The 20,000-nt window shown below is 41.5% G+C and overlaps 1 pseudogene across 1 annotated transcript in view; it reads right to left on the bottom strand.

Moving 5' to 3' along the window:
- The window catches only part of LOC311232699 (glycine receptor subunit beta-like), a 43,381-nt pseudogene extending 33,965 nt beyond the window's left edge, over positions 1–9,416 (bottom strand). The window contains exons 1-2 of the transcript in view: positions 9,301–9,416; positions 1,704–1,810 (exon numbers count right to left, since the gene is read on the bottom strand). The product of the transcript in view is annotated as a glycine receptor subunit beta-like (transcript). The remainder of the gene's footprint in view (positions 1–1,703; positions 1,811–9,300) is intronic.
- Positions 9,417–20,000: the final 10,584 nt, after the last annotated feature.

The raw sequence follows: 20,000 nt of genomic DNA, 5'->3' as shown, positions 1-20,000 counted from the left end.
GTTGGGTCTTATCCTGGGGTCATAGAGTTAAACGTTACCTTTAAAGTTGGGTCTTATCCTGGGGTCATGGAGTTAAACGTTACCTTTAAAGTTGGGTCTTATCCTGGGGTCATAGCGTTAAACGTTACCTTTAAAGTTGGGTCTTATCCTGGGGTCATAGAGTTAAACGTTACCTTTAAAGTTGGGTCTTATCCTGGGGTCATAGAGTTAAACGTTACCTTTAAAGTTGGGTCTTATCCTGGGGTCATAGAGTTAAACGTTACCTTTAAAGTTGGGTCTTATCCTGGGGTCATAGAGTTAAACGTTACCTTTAAAGTTGGGTCTTATCCTGGGGTCATAGAGTTAAACGTTACCTTTAAAGTTGGGTCTTATCCTGGGGTCATAGAGTTAAACGTTACCTTTAAAGTTGGGTCTTATCCTGGGGTCATAGAGTTAAACGTTACCTTTAAAGTTGGGTCTTATCCTGGGGTCACAGAGTTAAACGTTACCTTTAAAGTTGGGTCTTATCCTGGGGTCATAGAGTTAAACGTTACCTTTAAAGTTGGGTCTTATCCTGGGGTCATAGAGTTAAACGTTACCTTTAAAGTTGGGTCTTATCCTGGGGTCATAGAGTTAAACGTTACCTTTAAAGTTGGGTCTTATCCTGGGGTCATGGAGTTAAACGTTACCTTTAAAGTTGGGTCTTATCCTGGGGTCATAGAGTTAAACGTTACCTTTAAAGTTGGGTCTTATCCTGGGGTCATAGAGTTAAACGTTACCTTTAAAGTTGGGTCTTATCCTGGGGTCATAGAGTTAAACGTTACCTTTAAAGTTGGGTCTTATCCTGGGGTCATAGAGTTAAACGTTACCTTTAAAGTTGGGTCTTATCCAGGGGTCATAGAGTTAAACGTTACCTTTAAAGTTGGGTCTTATCCTGGGGTCATGGAGTTAAACGTTACCTTTAAAGTTGGGTCTTATCCTGGGGTCATAGAGTTAAACGTTACCTTTAAAGTTGGGTCTTATCCTGGGGTCATAGAGTTAAACGTTACCTTTAAAGTTGGGTCTTATCCTGGGGTCATGGAGTTAAACGTTACCTTTAAAGTTGGGTCTTATCCTGGGGTCATAGAGTTAAACGTTACCTTTAAAGTTGGGTCTTATCCTGGGGTCATAGCGTTAAACGTTACCTTTAAAGTTGGGTCTTATCCTGGGGTCATAGAGTTAAACGTTACCTTTAAAGTTGGGTCTTATCCTGGGGTCATAGAGTTAAACGTTACCTTTAAAGTTGGGTCTTATCCAGGGGTCATAGAGTTAAACGTTACCTTTAAAGTTGGGTCTTATCCTGGGGTCATAGAGTTAAACGTTACCTTTAAAGTTGGGTCTTATCCTGGGGTCATAGAGTTAAACGTTACCTTTAAAGTTGGGTCTTATCCTGGGGTCATAGAGTTAAACGTTACCTTTAAAGTTGGGTCTTATCCTGGGGTCATAGAGTTAAACGTTACCTTTAAAGTTGGGTCTTATCCTGGGGTCATAGAGTTAAACGTTACCTTTAAAGTTGGGTCTTATCCTGGGGTCATAGGGTTAAACGTTACCTTTAAAGTTGGGTCTTATCCTGGGGTCATAGAGTTAAACGTTACCTTTAAAGTTGGGTCTTATCCTGGGGTCATAGAGTTAAACGTTACCTTTAAAGTTGGGTCTTATCCTGGGGTCATAGAGTTAAACGTTACCTTTAAAGTTGGGTCTTATCCTGGGGTCATAGCTGACCATGAGACGGTTCAGGATGTTGCTCGTCGAATTGACAGGAACCTGTGCCATGTCCTCCGGAGACAACTCTCTGTTAGACAGAATAACAATAATATACTAAGACGTATATAAAGACAGAATAACAATAATATACTGAGACAACTCTCTGTTATATTAAGACAGAATAACAATAATATACTGAGACAACTCTCTGTTATATTAAGACAGAATAACAATAATATACTGAGACAACTCTCTGTTATATTAAGACAGAATAACAATAATATATTGAGACAACTCTCTGTTATATTAAAAGACAGAATAACATTAATATACTGAGACAACTCTCTGTTATATTAAGACAGAATAACAATAATATACTGAGACAACTCTTTGTTATATTAAGACAGAATAACAATAATATACTGAGACAACTCTCTGTTATATTAAGACAGAATAACAATAATATACTGAGACAACTCTGTTATATTAAAATACAGAATAACATTAATATACTGTAACAACTCTCTGTTATATTAAGACAGAATAACAATAATATACTGAGACAACTCTTTGTTATATTAAGACAGAATAACAATAATATACTGAGACAACTCTCTGTTATATTAAGACAGAATAACAATAATATACTGAGACAACTCTCTGTTATATTAAGACAGAATAACAATAATATACTGAGACAACTCTGTTATATTAAAAGACAGAATAACAATAATATACTGAGACAACTCTCTGTTATATTAAGACAGAATAACAATAATATACTAAGACATATATTAAGACAGAATAACAATAATATACTGAGACAACTCTCTGTTATATTAAGACAGAATAACAATAATATACTGAGACAACTCTTTGTTATATTAAGACAGAATAACAATAATATACTGAGACAACTCTCTGTTATATTAAGACAGAATAACAATAATATACTGAGACAACTCTGTTATATTAAAAGACAGAATAACATTAATATACTGAGACAACTCTCTGTTATATTAAGACAGAATAACAATAATATACTGAGACAACTCTTTGTTATATTAAGACAGAATAACAATAATATACTGAGACAACTCTCTGTTATATTAAGACAGAATAACAATAATATACTGAGACAACTCTCTGTTATATTAAGACAGAATAACAATAATATACTGAGACAACTCTGTTATATTAAAAGACAGAATAACAATAATATACTGAGACAACTCTCTGTTATATTAAGACAGAATAACAATAATATACTAAGACATATATTAAGACAGAATAACAATAATATACTGAGACAACTCTCTGTTATATTAAGACAGAATAACAATAATATACTGAGACAACTCTCTGTTATATTAAGACAGAATAACAATAATATACTGAGACAACTCTCTGTTATATTAAGACAGAATAACAATAATATACTGAGACAACTCTCTGTTATATTAAAAGACAGAATAACAATAATATACTGAGACAACTCTCTGTTATATTAACCCTCCAGTCACCCTTGTCGCAATTCTCGTCAAATAGCCTTTTTTTCCCACATGTTTTTTTTATAGCGTTGGCTATATTTTATGTATATGCCAGGAAAGTAGCTCAGTATCACATCTTTGAGTCACATTACAATAATCCATGTTTTTTTTATAATTTTTCTTTTTATCACTATTAAGCGCGTGGAATAAAAGTGTCACACCTTCCACCCTAGTCACAGAAATGAACAGGTTTTAAAAAAAACTTTAATTAAATTTTTTTATTTTTTTATTTTACACAGCCTGTACAGTCTAAAATTAGAATGATTCATAAGTAACATGATAAAAGAATGGATGAGGCCTCCAAGAGGTAGTTTGTGCATTTTTCTTTTTTGGTTAGGGTTATAGGGTTAGGGGGTTACGGTTAGTTGAATTTGCCGCCTTTTGATCATTCAAAGTACACTTGAACAAAAAAACTGGACTGGTGGGACAACACAGAGGCTCTACAGGAAGAGACAGAGCAGGACAACACAGAGGCTCTACAGGAAGAGACAGAGCAGGACAACACAGAGGCTCTACAGGAAGAGACAGAGCAGGACAACACAGAGGCTCTACAGGAAGAGACAGAGCAGGACAACACAGAGGCTCTACAGGAAGAGACAGAGCAGGACAACACAGAGGCTCTACAGGAAGGGACAGAGCAGGACAACACAGAGGCTCTACAGGAAGAGACAGAGCAGGACAACACAGAGGCTCTACGGGAAGAGACAGAGCAGGACAACACAGAGGCTCTACAGGAAGAGACAGAGCAGGACAACACAGAGGCTCTACAGGAAGGGACAGAGCAGGACAACACAGAGGCTCTACAGGAAGGAAGGGACAGAGCAGGACAACACAGAGGCTCTACAGGAAGAGACAGAGCAGGACAACACAGAGGCTCTACAGGAAGAGACAGAGCAGGACAACACAGAGGCTCTACAGGAAGAGACAGAGCAGGACAACACAGAGGCTCTACAGGAAGAGACAGAGCAGGACAACACAGAGGCTCTACAGGAAGAGACAGAGCAGGACAACACAGAGGCTCTACAGGAAGAGACAGAGCAGGACAACACAGAGGCTCTACAGGAAGAGACAGAGCAGGACAACACAGAGGCTCTACATGAAGAGACAGAGCAGGACAACACAGAGGCTCTACAGGAAGAGACAGAGCAGGACAACACAGAGGCTCTACAGGAAGAGACAGAGCAGGACAACACAGAGGCTCTACAGGAAGAGACAGAGCAGGACAACACAGAGGCTCTACTGGAAGAGACAGAGCAGGACAACACAGAGGCTCTACAGGAAGAGACAGAGCAGGACAACACAGAGGCTCTACAGGAAGAGACAGAGCAGGACAACACAGAGGCTCTACAGGAAGAGACAGAGCAGGACAACACAGAGGCTCTACAGGAAGGAAGAGACAGAGCAGGACAACACAGAGACTCTACAGGAAGGAAGGGACAGAGCAGGACAACACAGAGACTCTACAGGAAGGAAGAGACAGAGCAGGACAACACAGAGGCTCTACAGGAAGAGACAGAGCAGGACAACACAGAGGCTCTACAGGAAGAGACAGAGCAGGACAACACAGAGGCTCTACAGGAAGAGACAGAGCAGGACAACACAGAGGCTCTACAGGAAGGAAGGGACAGAGCAGGACAACACAGAGGCTCTACAGGAAGGAAGGGACAGAGCAGGACAACACAGAGGCTCTACAGGAAGGAAGGGACAGAGCAGGACAACACAGAGGCTCTACAGGAAGAGACAGAGCAGGACAACACAGAGGCTCTACAGGAAGAGACAGAGCAGGACAACACAGAGGCTCTACAGGAAGAGACAGAGCAGGACAACACAGAGGCTCTACAGGAAGGAAGGGACAGAGCAGGACAACACAGAGGCTCTACAGGAAGGAAGGGACAGAGAAGGACAACACAGAGGCTCTACAGGAAGAGACAGAGCAGGACAACACAGAGACTCTACAGGAAGAGACAGAGCAGGACAACACAGAGGCTCTACAGGAAGGAAGGGACAGAGCAGGACAACACAGAGGCTCTACAGGAAGGAAGGGACAGAGCAGGACAACACAGAGGCTCTACAGGAAGGAAGGGACAGAGCAGGACAACACAGAGGCTCTACAGGAAGAGACAGAGCAGGACAACACAGAGGCTCTACAGGAAGAGACAGAGCAGGACAACACAGAGGCTCTACAGGAAGAGACAGAGCAGGACAACACAGAGGCTCTACAGGAAGAGACAGAGCAGGACAACACAGAGGTCCTCTACAGGAAGAGACAGAGCAGGACAACACAGAGGCTCTACAGGAAGAGACAGAGCAGGACAACACAGAGGTCCTCTACAGGAAGAGACAGAGCAGGACAACACAGAGGCTCTACAGGAAGGGACAGAGCAGGACAACACAGAGGCTCTACAGGAAGAGACAGAGCAGGACAACACAGAGGTCCTCTACAGGAAGAGACAGAGCAGGACAACACAGAGGCTCTACTGGAAGAGACAGAGCAGGACAACACAGAGGCTCTACAGGAAGAGACAGAGCAGGACAACACAGAGGCTCTACAGGAAGGGACAGTTACATATGGTGGTGACCTGACTGGTCATCAAGGTTCTAAACAGTTACATAGACACTACAGTGTCTAGTTTCAGAGTTTCCTGCAGGGTATTCCATGATGTAGGGGCAGAAAAGACAAAAGCAGATCTACCAAGTTCAGCACAGACTCTCTGCACTCTGAGTGTAAGACGACCACTGGATCAAGTTCAGCACAGACTCTAGACACTCTGAGTGTAAGACGACCACTGGATCAAGTTCAGCACAGACTCTAGGTCTAGGCACTCTGAGTGTAAGACGACCACTGGATCTAGTTCAGCACAGACTCTAGGTCTAGGCACTCTGAGTGTAAGACGACCACTGGATCTAGTTCAGCACAGACTCTAGGTCTAGGCACTCTGAGTGTAAGACGACCACTGGTTTACGACAGGGTCCAGCGGTCCATTCCAATAATGAAGCAATATCATTTGGACGGTGTCTAATTATGGCTTTTTTTTATTTTTTATAAAGAAACAGATTCCAATGGGACTCACGTCTCCCTGCCAGAGGGGACCACCGACCGTATTATATTATATGAGGTACAACGGCCGGTACCATAACAATCACCACTGCCGGTGATCAATCTGGTGGATGAAAGGCTAAGATATTGGCTCTGCAGAATAATTCATAGATCTATACCGGCAAGTTCACAGCACTTAACCCTTTCACTGCCACACTACCAAATGGTTTAACCCTTTCACTGCCACACTACAGAAGGTTAACCCTTTCACAACCACACGACAGAAGGTTAACCCTTTCACTACCACACTACAGAAGGTTAACCCTTTCACAACCACGCTACAGAAGGTTAACCCTTTCACTGCCACACAACACAGGGTTAACCCTTTCACAACCACACGACACAGGGTTAACCCTTTCACAACCACACTACAGACTGTTAACCCTTTCACTACCACACTACAGAAGGTTAACCCTTTCACTGCCACACGACACAGGGTTAACCCTTTCACAACCACACTACAGCAGGTTAACCCTTTCACAACCATACTACAGACTGTTAACCCTTTCACTACCACACTACAGAAGGTTAACCCGTTCACAACCACACTACAGAAGGTTAACCCTTTCACTACCACACTACAGAAGGTTAACCCTTTCCCTACCACACTACCAAATGGTTTAACCCTTTCCCTACCACACGACAAAGGGTTAACCCTTTCACAACCACACTACAGACAGTTAACCCTTTCACTACCACACTACAGACGGTTAACCCTTTCACAACCACACTACAGAAGGTTAACCCTTTCCCTACCACACTACAGAAGGTTAACCCTTTCACAACCACACTACAGAAGGTTAACCCTTTCCCTACCACACTACCAAATGGTTGAACCCTTTCACTGCGACAATACAGAAGGTTAACTCTTTCACTGCCACACACGACACAGGGTTAACCCTTTCACAACCACACTACAGACGGTTAACCCTTTCACTACCACACTACAGAAGGTTAACCCTTTCACAACCACACTACAGAAGGTTAACCCTTTCACTGTCAAGCCCTGGCTACAGTATGTCGGAAATGTTTAACCTGAATTATTTTTCAGATAATAAGATAATACACAATAAGAAAAGATAAGATAAGACATGATAAGATAAGATAATACAAGATAAGATAAGATAATACAAGATGATACAAGATAAGACAAGATGATACAAGATAAGATAATACAAGATAAGACAAGATGATACAAGATAAGATAAGATAATACAAGATAAGACAAGATGATACAAGATAAGATAAGATAATACAAGATAAGACAAGATGATACAAGATAAGATGATACAAAATAAGATAATACAAGATAAGACAAGATGATACAAGATAAGACAATACAAGATAAGACAAGATAATAAAAGATAAGACAAGATAATACAAGATAAGATAATACAAGATAAGACAAGATAATAAAACATAAGACAAGATGATACAAGATAAGATAATACAAGATAAGACAAGATAATAAAAGATAAGACTAGATGATACAAGATAAGACAAGATGATACAAGATACGATAAGATAATACAAGATAAGATAAGATAATACAAGATAAGATAAGATAATACAGGATAAGACAAGATAAGATAATATAATACAAGATGATACAAGATAAGATAAGATAATACAAGATAAGACAAGATGATACAAGATAAGATAAGATAATACAAGATAAGATAAGATAATACAAGATAAGACAAGATGATATATTTTTACATATGCAAATATATCGATATGTGACGCCACTTATCGATATCACGCAGTTATCGATAATTATCGATATATCGATAAGCCTTACTTCCTTCTTGCCTGCAGTGTAATAATAATAAATTGTATTTGTATTGCACTTTTCGCTCACTAGGATCCCAAAGTGCTACAGGGTTAAAATATAGTTAAGACATTTTTAAATTATTAATAATAATAAAATAAAATACAGAATAAAAATAAAATAAAAAGTGCGGCTGGGTGGCGCAGTTAGCCGGTGGAAGTCGATGGGTGGTAATCTGGACGTTGTGGACAGCGACTCCTACAGGTCGGTTGGGGGACGCCTGCACAGCAGAGACAGGAAAATGGCGGGGGGTAGTGTGAGCCTCCCACACGTTACTCCTCGCCAAATGAGAGTCCGCGCTGGCAGGTGAAAAGATGTGACAGGCTGCCTCCTCGTGTATCGGAGGGGACACGTGATGCAAGGCTTCTATCCTCCCTACAACCGGCCAGTGGGGGGCACATGCGAGCAACGTTCAAGACAGGGGAGGGGAGAATTGGCACGGCTAAAATTGGGATGGGAGAAAAATAGAAAAAGGAGGAGAAAAGGTGGATAATAAAAAAAAAATGCTTTTTTTTGCTCTTTTATGCTTTAAAATAGTCGACAGTGGTACTCACGAGGGACAGAGGTTTTCAGGCCTGCTTTAAAAGAGTCAACAGTGAGGGGCGGCTACGTGGCGTAGTGGGCAAGGCGCTCGCCACGAATGCGGAGACGCTGGGCTCGCCTGTTCGAGCCCAGCGCTCCACATTGCTTTCAGTTTAGCTGGTCGTCCGTACTAATACACATTGGCCGTATTAGGGGGTGGGAAACTGATGGGTGGGGATCGGGCGTTGTGGACAGCGACTCCTACAGGTCGGTTGGTGCGCCTGCGCAGTAGAATAAGGAAGTGTCGGGGGCAGCGTGAGCCTCCCACGCGTTACTCCTCGCCACTGAGAGATCGAGCTGCGCAGGTGAAAAGATGCGACTGCTGTTACCTCGAGTACCGGAGGGGACTTGTGCTATGTATGACTTAGTCCACATTGCAGCCGGCTTGTGGGAGGCAAGAAACAGCGTTCGTGACAGGGGAGGGTTGAATTGGATGATACGAAATTGGGATGGGAGAAAATATAGAAAATGGGAGAAAAAGTGGATAAAAAAAAAAAAAAATCAACAGTGGTACTCACGAGGGACACACCACCCGGGGCCCCTTCTTGCCCCTCTTGTGTGACCTCCCGTCGGCCGCGGTGGGATCCCAGCAGCACAGCAGGGCCAGCAGCACCAGCTTCACCACCTCAGCCATGATGATCTCTGCAGCACACAAGACACACGGCACGTTTTAACCCCTTCACTGCCACACGCAGGAAGGTTAACCGGCTGTCGTGTGGCAGTGAAAGGGTTAAAAAGCATTTCATATTTATTTATGAACACAGTTCTTCATATACAATAATACAGTATCACACGTGGTAGAGTGTGTGCACATACACAAAACACACACACACACACACCTACACAAACACACACACCTACACAACACACACACACACACACACACACACACACACACACACACACACACACACACACACACACACTAGGGCTGAGCCCAAACGTTCGAACGTTCGGACCTTTGTTAGTTACGTTGTCATTCGAATCTTAATGAATGGGTTCGAACCTCCACTTTTTATTATTATTTCTTTTATTATTATTATTATTATTATTATTATTTGTATTTTTTTTTACACAGAAAATATACATATCAGAATATCACAGTACTATGTTGTGCAACCAACCAGAGTGCAGTCATTCATCAACAGACGCCTGAGGCGGATCCTGAACATCCACTGGCCAGATACCGATCTCTGGCAGAGAACGGGCGAACAACCAGTGGAAGAACAAACCAAGAGAACGCAAACCAAACACCAGCACCAGTGCACCACCAGACGGGCTCTTACATGGAACCCCCAAGGCAGGGGTGTAGCTCCAGATTCTGGGCCCCATGAAAGAATGTATTTGTAGGCCCCCAGTGAATGCGAGCGCTCGTTAGCGCGCGAGCGGACTTTTTTTGGCCATTTTTTTATTGATGAAAACGCATAATATGGTTTTTACCTATACATTCGGATCAGCAGTTCAGCACCTGCACTGTTGGTGGGTGAGCCTAGTAAAGGATGTCGCATTGCGTTCATCTTCAATGAATGGACCAATGCAATAGTCTACCAAAGCCCCCCCTCTCTCTCTATATATCTCACACACACACACACACACACACACACACACACACACACACACACACACACACACACACACACACACACACACACACACACACACACACACACACACACACACACACACACACACACACACACACACACACACACACACACACACACACACACACACACACACACAAGAAACAAACAGCATCAATAATACACCTGAGTGATGTCTAGTAAAATTTTTTTTTTTTTTTTGGGCCCCCCCCCCCAGTGCTGGGCCCTTGGAATCATCCTAAGCTACCCCCCCCCAGCTACGCCCCTGCCCCAAGGCCCCGAGGCAACAGGAAGAGAGGCCGGCCCGAGAACACCTGGCGCTGGGACTTGGAGACAGACGTCACACAGAGCGGACTGACATGGAAACAGCTGGAGAGCAAAGCACAGGACAGAGGACCCTGGAGAACTGTTGTCGACGGCCTATGCTCCCCCACGAGGAGCGATAGGTGTAAGTAAGTAAGTAAGTAAGTAAGTAAGTAAGTAAGTGAGTGAGTGAGTGAGTGAGTGAGTGAGTGAGTGAGTGAGTGAGTGAGTGAGTGAGTGAGTGAGTGAGTGAGTGAGTGAGTGAGTGAGTGAGTGAGTGAGTGAGTGAGTGAGTGAGTGAGTGAGTGAGTGAGTGAGTGAGTGAGTGAGTGAGTGAGTGAGTGAGTGAGTGAGTGAGTGAGTGAGTGAGTGAGTGAGTGAGTGAGTGAGTGAGTGAGTGAGTGAGTGAGTGAGTGAGTGAGTGAGTGAGTGAGTGAGTGAGTAAGTAATGTTGTGTTTACAATAAATTCGAAAGTCACGCGCGAACACAGGACAACAACACAGTCTAGTCGGCATGAGGAGGCGTCACCGTCATACATGATCAGGAGAGTTGAGTGATTCACACTCAACCGTCTTATTTCATAATACAACGTTTCCGAATGGACGTTTTGGATTAAACCGAGTGTGTGTGCAGTGATGCTGAACTTTCCCAGCGGAAGACAGGTTACTTAACGTTAACACAGGTATGTTATGCACGTTAATTAAGCTATATGCACGTTTCGCTGGCTAACGTTAAGATAGCGGGCGCCGTCGGCCAACAAAGATGTTGTTTCAACAAATGGATTCACACAAAATGAATTATCATCCAAACGTTATTGAAGCCTCCCGTGACCAGTAAGTAGGCACTACTACTCTTAATAACCGCAGCAATATGAGCATATATGCGCTACATTTGCACTATGTTTCTAAACTTTAAGTCAAGACTCGACAGTACTGAACCAGAAAAACTATTTAGGAGACAGGTTTTTGCATGATTAAAAACGATGGTTCGAACATCCGTTCGGAAAAACCCTGGCGAAGTTCGAATCCCAAAAACAGGCTTTGGTAAATGGCTGCATTTATACAGCAGCTTTTATCCAAAGCGCTTTACAATTTGTTCCTCACATTGTACCCGTTCACTCACACATTCACACACCGATGGCGGAGGCCACCATGCGAGGTGCCAACCTGCTCATCGGCAGCAATTAGGGGTTAAGTGTCTTGCTCAAGGACACTTCGACACACTGCCGAGAGAAGCGGGAATCGAACCGGGAACCTCCGGATAACCAGACGACTGCTCTACCTACCAAGCCACTGTCGCCGCCCAGGACAGCTCTAACACGCACGCACGCACGCACGCACACACACACACATTACATTTGAAAAAGCATATATTTGTATTTATTATTTTATTTATGAACACAGTTCATATACAATATACAGTATCACACGTGGTAGAGTGTGCACATACACAAACACACACACACATACACACATACACACATTCTGGTGTGCAGCTAATGGGGATTCTCAATAAACAACAACAACAACAACAACACATACACACATCATTCTAAAAAGCTTGTGATGTGTTCCTTTAAGCTTGTGATGTGTTCCTTTAAGCTTGTGATGTGTTCCTTTAAGCTTGTTGTGATGTGTTCCTTTAAGCTTGTTGTGATGTGTTCCTTTAAGCTTGTTGTGTTCCTTTAAGCTTGTGATGTGTTCCTTTAAGCTTGTAATGTGTTCCTTTAAGCTTGTGATGTGTTCCTTTAAGCTTGTAATGTGTTCCTTTAAGCTTGTGATGTGTTCCTTTAATCTTGTGTTGTGTTCCTTTAAGCTTGTTGTGATGTGTTCCTTTAAGCTTGTTGTGTTCCTTTAAGCTTGTGATGTGTTCCTTTAAGCTTGTAATGTGTTCCTTTAAGCTTGTGATGTGTTCCTTTAAGCTTGTTGTGATGTGTTCCTTTAAGCTTGTGATGTGTTCCTTTAAGCTTGTGATGTGTTCCTTTAAGCTTGTTGTGATGTGTTCCTTTAAGCTTGTGATGTGTTCCTTTAAGCTTGTGATGTGTTCCTTTAAGCTTGTGATGTGTTCCTTTAAGCTTGTGATGTGTTCCTTTAAGCTTGTGATGTGTTCCTTTAAGCTTGTTGTGATGTGTTCCTTTAAGCTTGTGATGTGTTCCTTTAAGCTTGTGATGTGTTCCTTTAAGCTTGTGATGTGTTCCTTTAAGCTTGTGTTGTGTTCCTTTAAGCTTGTGATGTGTTCCTTTAAGCTTGTGTTGTGTTCCTTTAAGCTTGTGATGTGTTCCTTTAAGCTTGTGATGTGTTCCTTTAAGCTTGTGATGTGTTCCTTTAAGCTTGTGATGTGTTCCTTTAAGCTTGTGATGTGTTCCTTTAAGCTTGTTGTGATGTGTTCCTTTAAGCTTGTTGTGATGTGTTCCTTTAAGCTTGTTGTGATGTGTTCCTTTAAGCTTGTGATGTGTTCCTTTAAGCTTGTGTTGTGTTCCTTTAAGCGTGTTGTGATGTGTTCCTTTAAGCTTGTGATGTGTTCCTTTAAGCTTGTGTTGTGTTCCTTTAAGCTTGTGATGTGTTCCTTTAAGCTTGTGTTGTGTTCCTTTAAGCTTGTGATGTGTTCCTTTAAGCTTGTGATGTGTTCCTTTAAGCTTGTGATGTGTTCCTTTAAGCTTGTGATGTGTTCCTTTAAGCTTGTGATGTGTTCCTTTAAGCTTGTGATGTGTTCCTTTAAGCTTGTGATGTGTTCCTTTAAGCTTGTGATGTGTTCCTTTAAGCTTGTGATGTGTTCCTTTAAGCCTGTGATGTGTTCCTTTAAGCTTGTGATGTGTTCCTTTAAGCTTGTTGTGATGTGTTCCTTTAAGCTTGTGATGTGTTCCTTTAAGCTTGTTGTGATGTGTTCCTTTAAGCTTGTGATGTGTTCCTTTAAGCTTGTGTTGTGTTCCTTTAAGCCTGTGATGTGTTCCTTTAAGCTTGTGATGTGTTCCTTTAAGCTTGTTGTGATGTGTTCCTTTAAGCTTGTGATGTGTTCCTTTAAGCTTGTGATGTGTTCCTTTAAGCTTGTTGTGATGTGTTCCTTTAAGCTTGTGATGTGTTCCTTTAAGCTTGTGATGTGTTCCTTTAAGCTTGTGATGCGTTCCTTTAAGCTTGTGATGTGTTCCTTTAAGCTTGTGATGCGTTCCTTTAAGCTTGTGATGTGTTCCTTTAAGCTTGTGATGTGTTCCTTTAAGCTTGTGATGTGTTCCTTTAAGCTTGTGATGTGTTCCTTTAAGCTTGTGATGTGTTCCTTTAAGCTTGTGATGTGTTCCTTTAAGCTTGTGATGTGTTCCTTTAAGCTTGTTGTGTTCCTTTAAGCTTGTGTTGTGTTCCTTTAAGCTTGTGATGTGTTCCTTTAAGCTTGTGATGTGTTCCTTTAAGCTTGTTGTGATGTGTTCCTTTAAGCTTGTGATGTGTTCCTTTAAGCTTGTTGTGATGTGTTCCTTTAAGCTTGTGATGTGTTCCTTTAAGCTTGTTGTGATGTGTTCCTTTAAGCTTGTTGTGATGTGTTCCTTTAAGCTTGTTGTGATGTGTTCCTTTAAGCTTGTGATGTGTTCCTTTAAGCTTGTTGTGTGTTCCTTTAAGCTTGTGATGTGTTCCTTTAAGCTTGTGATGTGTTCCTTTAAGCTTGTGATGTGTTCCTTTAAGCTTGTTGTGATGTGTTCCTTTAAGCTTGTGATGTGTTCCTTTAAGCTTGTTGTGATGTGTTCCTTTAAGCTTGTTGTGATGTGTTCCTTTAAGCTTGTGATGTGTTCCTTTAAGCTTGTGATGTGTTCCTTTAAGCTTGTGATGTGTTCCTTTAAGCTTGTTGTGATGTGTTCCTTTAAGCTTGTGATGTGTTCCTTTAAGCTTGTTGTGATGTGTTCCTTTAAGCTTGTGATGTGTTCCTTTAAGCTTGTGATGTGTTCCTTTAAGCTTGTGTTGTGTTCCTTTAAGCTTGTGATGTGTTCCTTTAAGCTTGTTGTGATGTGTTCCTTTAAGCTTGTGATGTGTTCCTTTAAGCTTGTGATGTGTTCCTTTAAGCTTGTGATGTGTTCCTTTAAGCTTGTGTTGTGTTCCTTTAAGCTTGTGATGTGTTCCTTTAAGCTTGTTGTGATGTGTTCCTTTAAGCTTGTGATGTGTTCCTTTAAGCTTGTTGTGATGTGTTCCTTTAAGCTTGTGATGTGTTCCTTTAAGCTTGTGATGTGTTCCTTTAAGCTTGTTGTGATGTGTTCCTTTAAGCTTGTGATGTGTTCCTTTAAGCTTGTTGTGATGTGTTCCTTTAAGCTTGTGATGTGTTCCTTTAAGCTTGTGATGTGTTCCTTTAAGCTTGTTGTGATGTGTTCCTTTAAGCTTGTGATGTGTTCCTTTAAGCTTGTGATGTGTTCCTTTAAGCTTGTGATGTGTTCCTTTAAGCTTGTGATGTGTTCCTTTAAGCTTGTGATGTGTTCCTTTAAGCTTGTTGTGATGTGTTCCTTTAAGCTTGTGATGTGTTCCTTTAAGCTTGTTGTGATGTGTTCCTTTAAGCTTGTGTTGTGTTCCTTTAAGCTTGTGTTGTGTTCCTTTAAGCTTGTGTTGTGTTCCTTTAAGCTTGTGATGTGTTCCTTTAAGCTTGTTGTGATGTGTTCCTTTAAGCTTGTGATGTGTTCCTTTAAGCTTGTGATGTGTTCCTTTAAGCTTGTGATGTGTTCCTTTAAGCTTGTTGTGATGTGTTCCTTTAAGCTTGTTGTGATGTGTTCCTTTAAGCTTGTGATGTGTTCCTTTAAGCTTGTTGTGATGTGTTCCTTTAAGCTTGTGATGTGTTCCTTTAAGCTTGTGATGTGTTCCTTTAAGCTTGTGATGTGTTCCTTTAAGCTTGTGATGTGTTCCTTTAAGCTTGTGATGTGTTCCTTTAAGCTTGTGATGTGTTCCTTTAAGCTTGTGATGTGTTCCTTTAAGCTTGTTGTGATGTGTTCCTTTAAGCTTGTTGTGATGTGTTCCTTTAAGCTTGTTGTGATGTGTTCCTTTAAGCTTGTTGTGATGTGTTCCTTTAAGCTTGTGATGTGTTCCTTTAAGCTTGTGTTGTGTTCCTTTAAGCTTGTGATGTGTTCCTTTAAGCTTGTGATGTGTTCCTTTAAGCTTGTTGTGATGTGTTCCTTTAAGCTTGTTGTGATGTGTTCCTTTAAGCTTGTTGTGATGTGTTCCTTTAAGCTTGTGATGTGTTCCTTTAAGCTTGTGATGTGTTCCTTTAAGCTTGTTGTGTTGTGTTCCTTTAAGCTTGTGATGTGTTCCTTTAAGCTTGTGATGTGTTCCTTTAAGCTTGTGTTGTGTTCCTTTAAGCTTGTTGTGATGTGTTCCTTTAAGCTTGTGATGTGTTCCTTTAAGCTTGTGATGTGTTCCTTTAAGCTTGTTGTGATGTGTTCCTTTAAGCTTGTGTTGTGTTCCTTTAAGCTTGTTGTGATGTGTTCCTTTAAGCTTGTGATGTGTTCCTTTAAGCTTGTTGTGTTGTGTTCCTTTAAGCTTGTGATGTGTTCCTTTAAGCTTGTGATGTGTTCCTTTAAGCTTGTGATGTGTTCCTTTAAGCTTGTGATGTGTTCCTTTAAGCTTGTGATGTGTTCCTTTAAGCTTGTTGTGTGTTCCTTTAAGCTTGTGATGTGTTCCTTTAAGCTTGTTGTGATGTGTTCCTTTAAGCTTGTGATGCGTTCCTTTAAGCTTGTGTTGTGTTCCTTTAAGCTTGTGATGTGTTCCTTTAAGCTTGTGTTGTGTTCCTTTAAGCTTGTGATGTGTTCCTTTAAGCTTGTGATGTGTTCCTTTAAGCTTGTTGTGATGTGTTCCTTTAAGCTTGTGATGTGTTCCTTTAAGCTTGTTGTGATGTGTTCCTTTAAGCTTGTGATGTGTTCCTTTAAGCTTGTGATGTGTTCCTTTAAGCTTGTTGTGATGTGTTCCTTTAAGCTTGTGATGTGTTCCTTTAAGCTTGTGATGTGTTCCTTTAAGCTTGTGATGTGTTCCTTTAAGCTTGTTGTGATGTGTTCCTTTAAGCTTGTGATGTGTTCCTTTAAGCTTGTGGTGTGTTCCTTTAAGCTTGTGATGTGTTCCTTTAAGCTTGTTGTGATGTGTTCCTTTAAGCTTGTGATGTGTTCCTTTAAGCTTGTGATGTGTTCCTTTAAGCTTGTTGTGATGTGTTCCTTTAAGCTTGTGATGTGTTCCTTTAAGCTTGTGATGTGTTCCTTTAAGCTTGTTGTGATGTGTTCCTTTAAGCTTGTGATGTGTTCCTTTAAGCTTGTGATGTGTTCCTTTAAGCTTGTGATGTGTTCCTTTAAGCTTGTTGTGATGTGTTCCTTTAAGCTTGTGATGTGTTCCTTTAAGCTTGTGATGTGTTCCTTTAAGCTTGTGATGTGTTCCTTTAAGCTTGTTGTGATGTGTTCCTTTAAGCTTGTTGTGATGTGTTCCTTTAAGCTTGTGATGTGTTCCTTTAAGCTTGTGATGTGTTCCTTTAAGCTTGTTGTGATGTGTTCCTTTAAGCTTGTGATGTGTTCCTTTAAGCTTGTGATGTGTTCCTTTAAGCTTGTGATGTGTTCCTTTAAGCTTGTGATGTGTTCCTTTAAGCTTGTTGTGATGTGTTCCTTTAAGCTTGTGATGTGTTCCTTTAAGCTTGTGCTGTGTTCCTTTAAGCTTGTGATGTGTTCCTTTAAGCTTGTGATGTGTTCCTTTAAGCTTGTGTTGTGTTCCTTTAAGCTTGTGATGTGTTCCTTTAAGCTTGTGTTGTGTTCCTTTAAGCTTGTGTTGTGTTCCTTTAAGCTTGTGATGTGTTCCTTTAAGCTTGTGATGTGTTCCTTTAAGCTTGTGATGTGTTCCTTTAAGCTTGTGATGTGTTCCTTTAAGCTTGTGATGTGTTCCTTTAAGCTTGTGATGTGTTCCTTTAAGCTTGTGATGTGTTCCTTTAAGCTTGTGATGTGTTCCTTTAAGCTTGTGATGTGTTCCTTTAAGCTTGTGATGTGTTCCTTTAAGCTTGTGTTGTGTTCCTTTAAGCTTGTGATGTGTTCCTTTAAGCTTGTGTTGTGTTCCTTTAAGCTTGTGATGTGTTCCTTTAAGCTTGTGATGTGTTCCTTTAAGCTTGTGATGTGTTCCTTTAAGCTTGTGATGTGTTCCTTTAAGCTTGTGATGTGTTCCTTTAAAGCCCAACCTCCAGGTTAAACCCTACTGATCAATTATGGGTAGTTTACATCATTGGTATATAATTTCATTATTTATTTTTTTCCATTTGACACCGGAAATGCCACTCTGAAAGAGTTAAAAAGGTCCACGCACGAATAACATGCACGCGCGAATCAAAAAAGCTTATCAAACGCCGACGTCACAACAGGTCAACAGGTGCATATTAATGAGCCGAATCTAAAAGCTTATCAGACGCTAGCACCTAGCACGGCCGTGACGTCACTTCAGGAAACGTATGCCTTATGTCCGTCCGGGTCATAGTACTAGATCAATGGTGGCTCACTCGGTGCATCACAGTTAGCCTATATCTCCGCCGTCCCTGCTACTCACTGACGTTAGCCTATAGCCCGCCGTCCCTGCGGGTGGTTCTCTCCTCTTTGTGTGCCCCCGTCCCCGCGGAGGAGCTTGTGGACTCGACAACAGCGGCGGCCGCAGGGCGCCGGAGCCCGCAGCGCTAGTTAGCTCATAGCTATCGTGTAACACTAGCCTTTACGGGCTCGAGCACCCTACGGCTGCCGCCGCCGTCGCGTCCATGGGCCCCCCGGCAGGGCACCCGTGGGGACGGGGTGTACAGAGAGGAGAGAACCATTTTGGGTCGGCCGTTCATGCCGGCCAGCGAGCCGGATGTCGGGATATGTTGTTAGCACAATAGCTACCAAGCTAAGCTATGTTATCTACTAACGTTATAAACACAATATGTGTACAACGACACAATGATTTACATTATTACAAATATGGTAACGTGGTTGTGGCTTTTACAAATAGTGGTTAGCTTTAGAGATGGATGGATGGCTATAAACACGGAGCAATAGTGAGGTGAAACAGATACATTTTAATTCGGCTAGTAGTAGCAAGCATATATCTATGGTAGCAAGGCTCTCTGCCTGCCACTAGCTGTGTGACTCTCAGCGCCCCCTGGTGAGCCCCCTGGTGCCCTGCACCTGTTGTGACGATCATTTCGATTACACACGCACGTTATGAACCATTGGTTAAAATATGCACGTGCGTGGTGATTGTGTTGGGCAGACAAAATGTTTGATAAAGACGCTAAAACTGGGTCAATTTCAATACTTTTTTCCCCCTTCTTCATGAAAGCCACTGTTGGCCTAGTCCACATTGTTTATTGAACAAAAATACAACGTGGAGGTTGACCTTTAAGCTTGTGATCATATTTGTGTGTGAGGAGGACACTTTGAACTTTGTAAGATATAATGTTTTTATAAACCTTGGACCTGTATGACCATAAGACTTCAGGCTATGGAACCGTTATGTTGTCCCGCTCTACCTCTCAGCTGGGACCCAAAAACAGGCATCTGGCAACAAGTCAACTCAAAGGTAAGAAGAAAATATCTTATTTCAGTGTGTTCAAACCTCTGTTTCTCTATTACATCAGCACTCAACGTGATTCTTCTGGGGTTTGCAATCAACAGGCGTCTTGTGAAAACGTTATTTTTCTTCGGGTATATGCAATCGACAGGCGTTTTATGCCAAATGTGCAGGACTGTTAAGGGGTTAATAAAACTGGCTGCCCCAGTCATTGATGCGTGGAGTTCTCCTCTAGTTTGGGTGAATCCCCTGCAGAAAGGAGAGGAGACTATTATAATAATAATAATTAATAATAATAATAATAATAATAATAATAATAATAATAATAATAATAATAATAATAATAATCATAATCATAATCATAATCATAATCATAATAATAATAATAATAATAATAATAAGGAGACTATCATCAACTCACGTTTTTTTTCTCTCAAATCACCCAATGCTGAGTTCACGTCAATCTGCATTCAGAGCCAATCACAGCACAGTTTCAGCCACCGCCCACAGTGATTGCTAATGATATCATTTTGGCTTTAAGATCAGAGGAAACACTGTGCTGCTCTCATCAGAGATGTATCAAAAGCCTTTGATACAGTTGATCATCATCTACACAAACCCTAACCCTAACCCTGATGTAAACAAGACGAAAGTCTTTCTCTGGTCTGCATCCCCTTAACAATTGTGTGTATTGAGCCGTACTGTATTGTACCCCATTCTGCAATCTGTTAAATCAAGTTTTCAATTCATCTTTTAAACTCATCTTTTAATCATCTTTTAAACTAATCATC

The sequence above is a fragment of the Notolepis coatsorum genome (assembly GCF_963971535.1).
Source record: "Notolepis coatsorum genome assembly, contig: SUPER_7_unloc_1, whole genome shotgun sequence".
In the NCBI taxonomy this organism is placed as follows: Eukaryota; Metazoa; Chordata; class Actinopteri; order Aulopiformes; family Paralepididae; genus Notolepis; species Notolepis coatsorum.
Note: the sequence above shows the minus strand (reverse complement) of the source record. Positions and strands in the feature narration are given on the sequence as shown.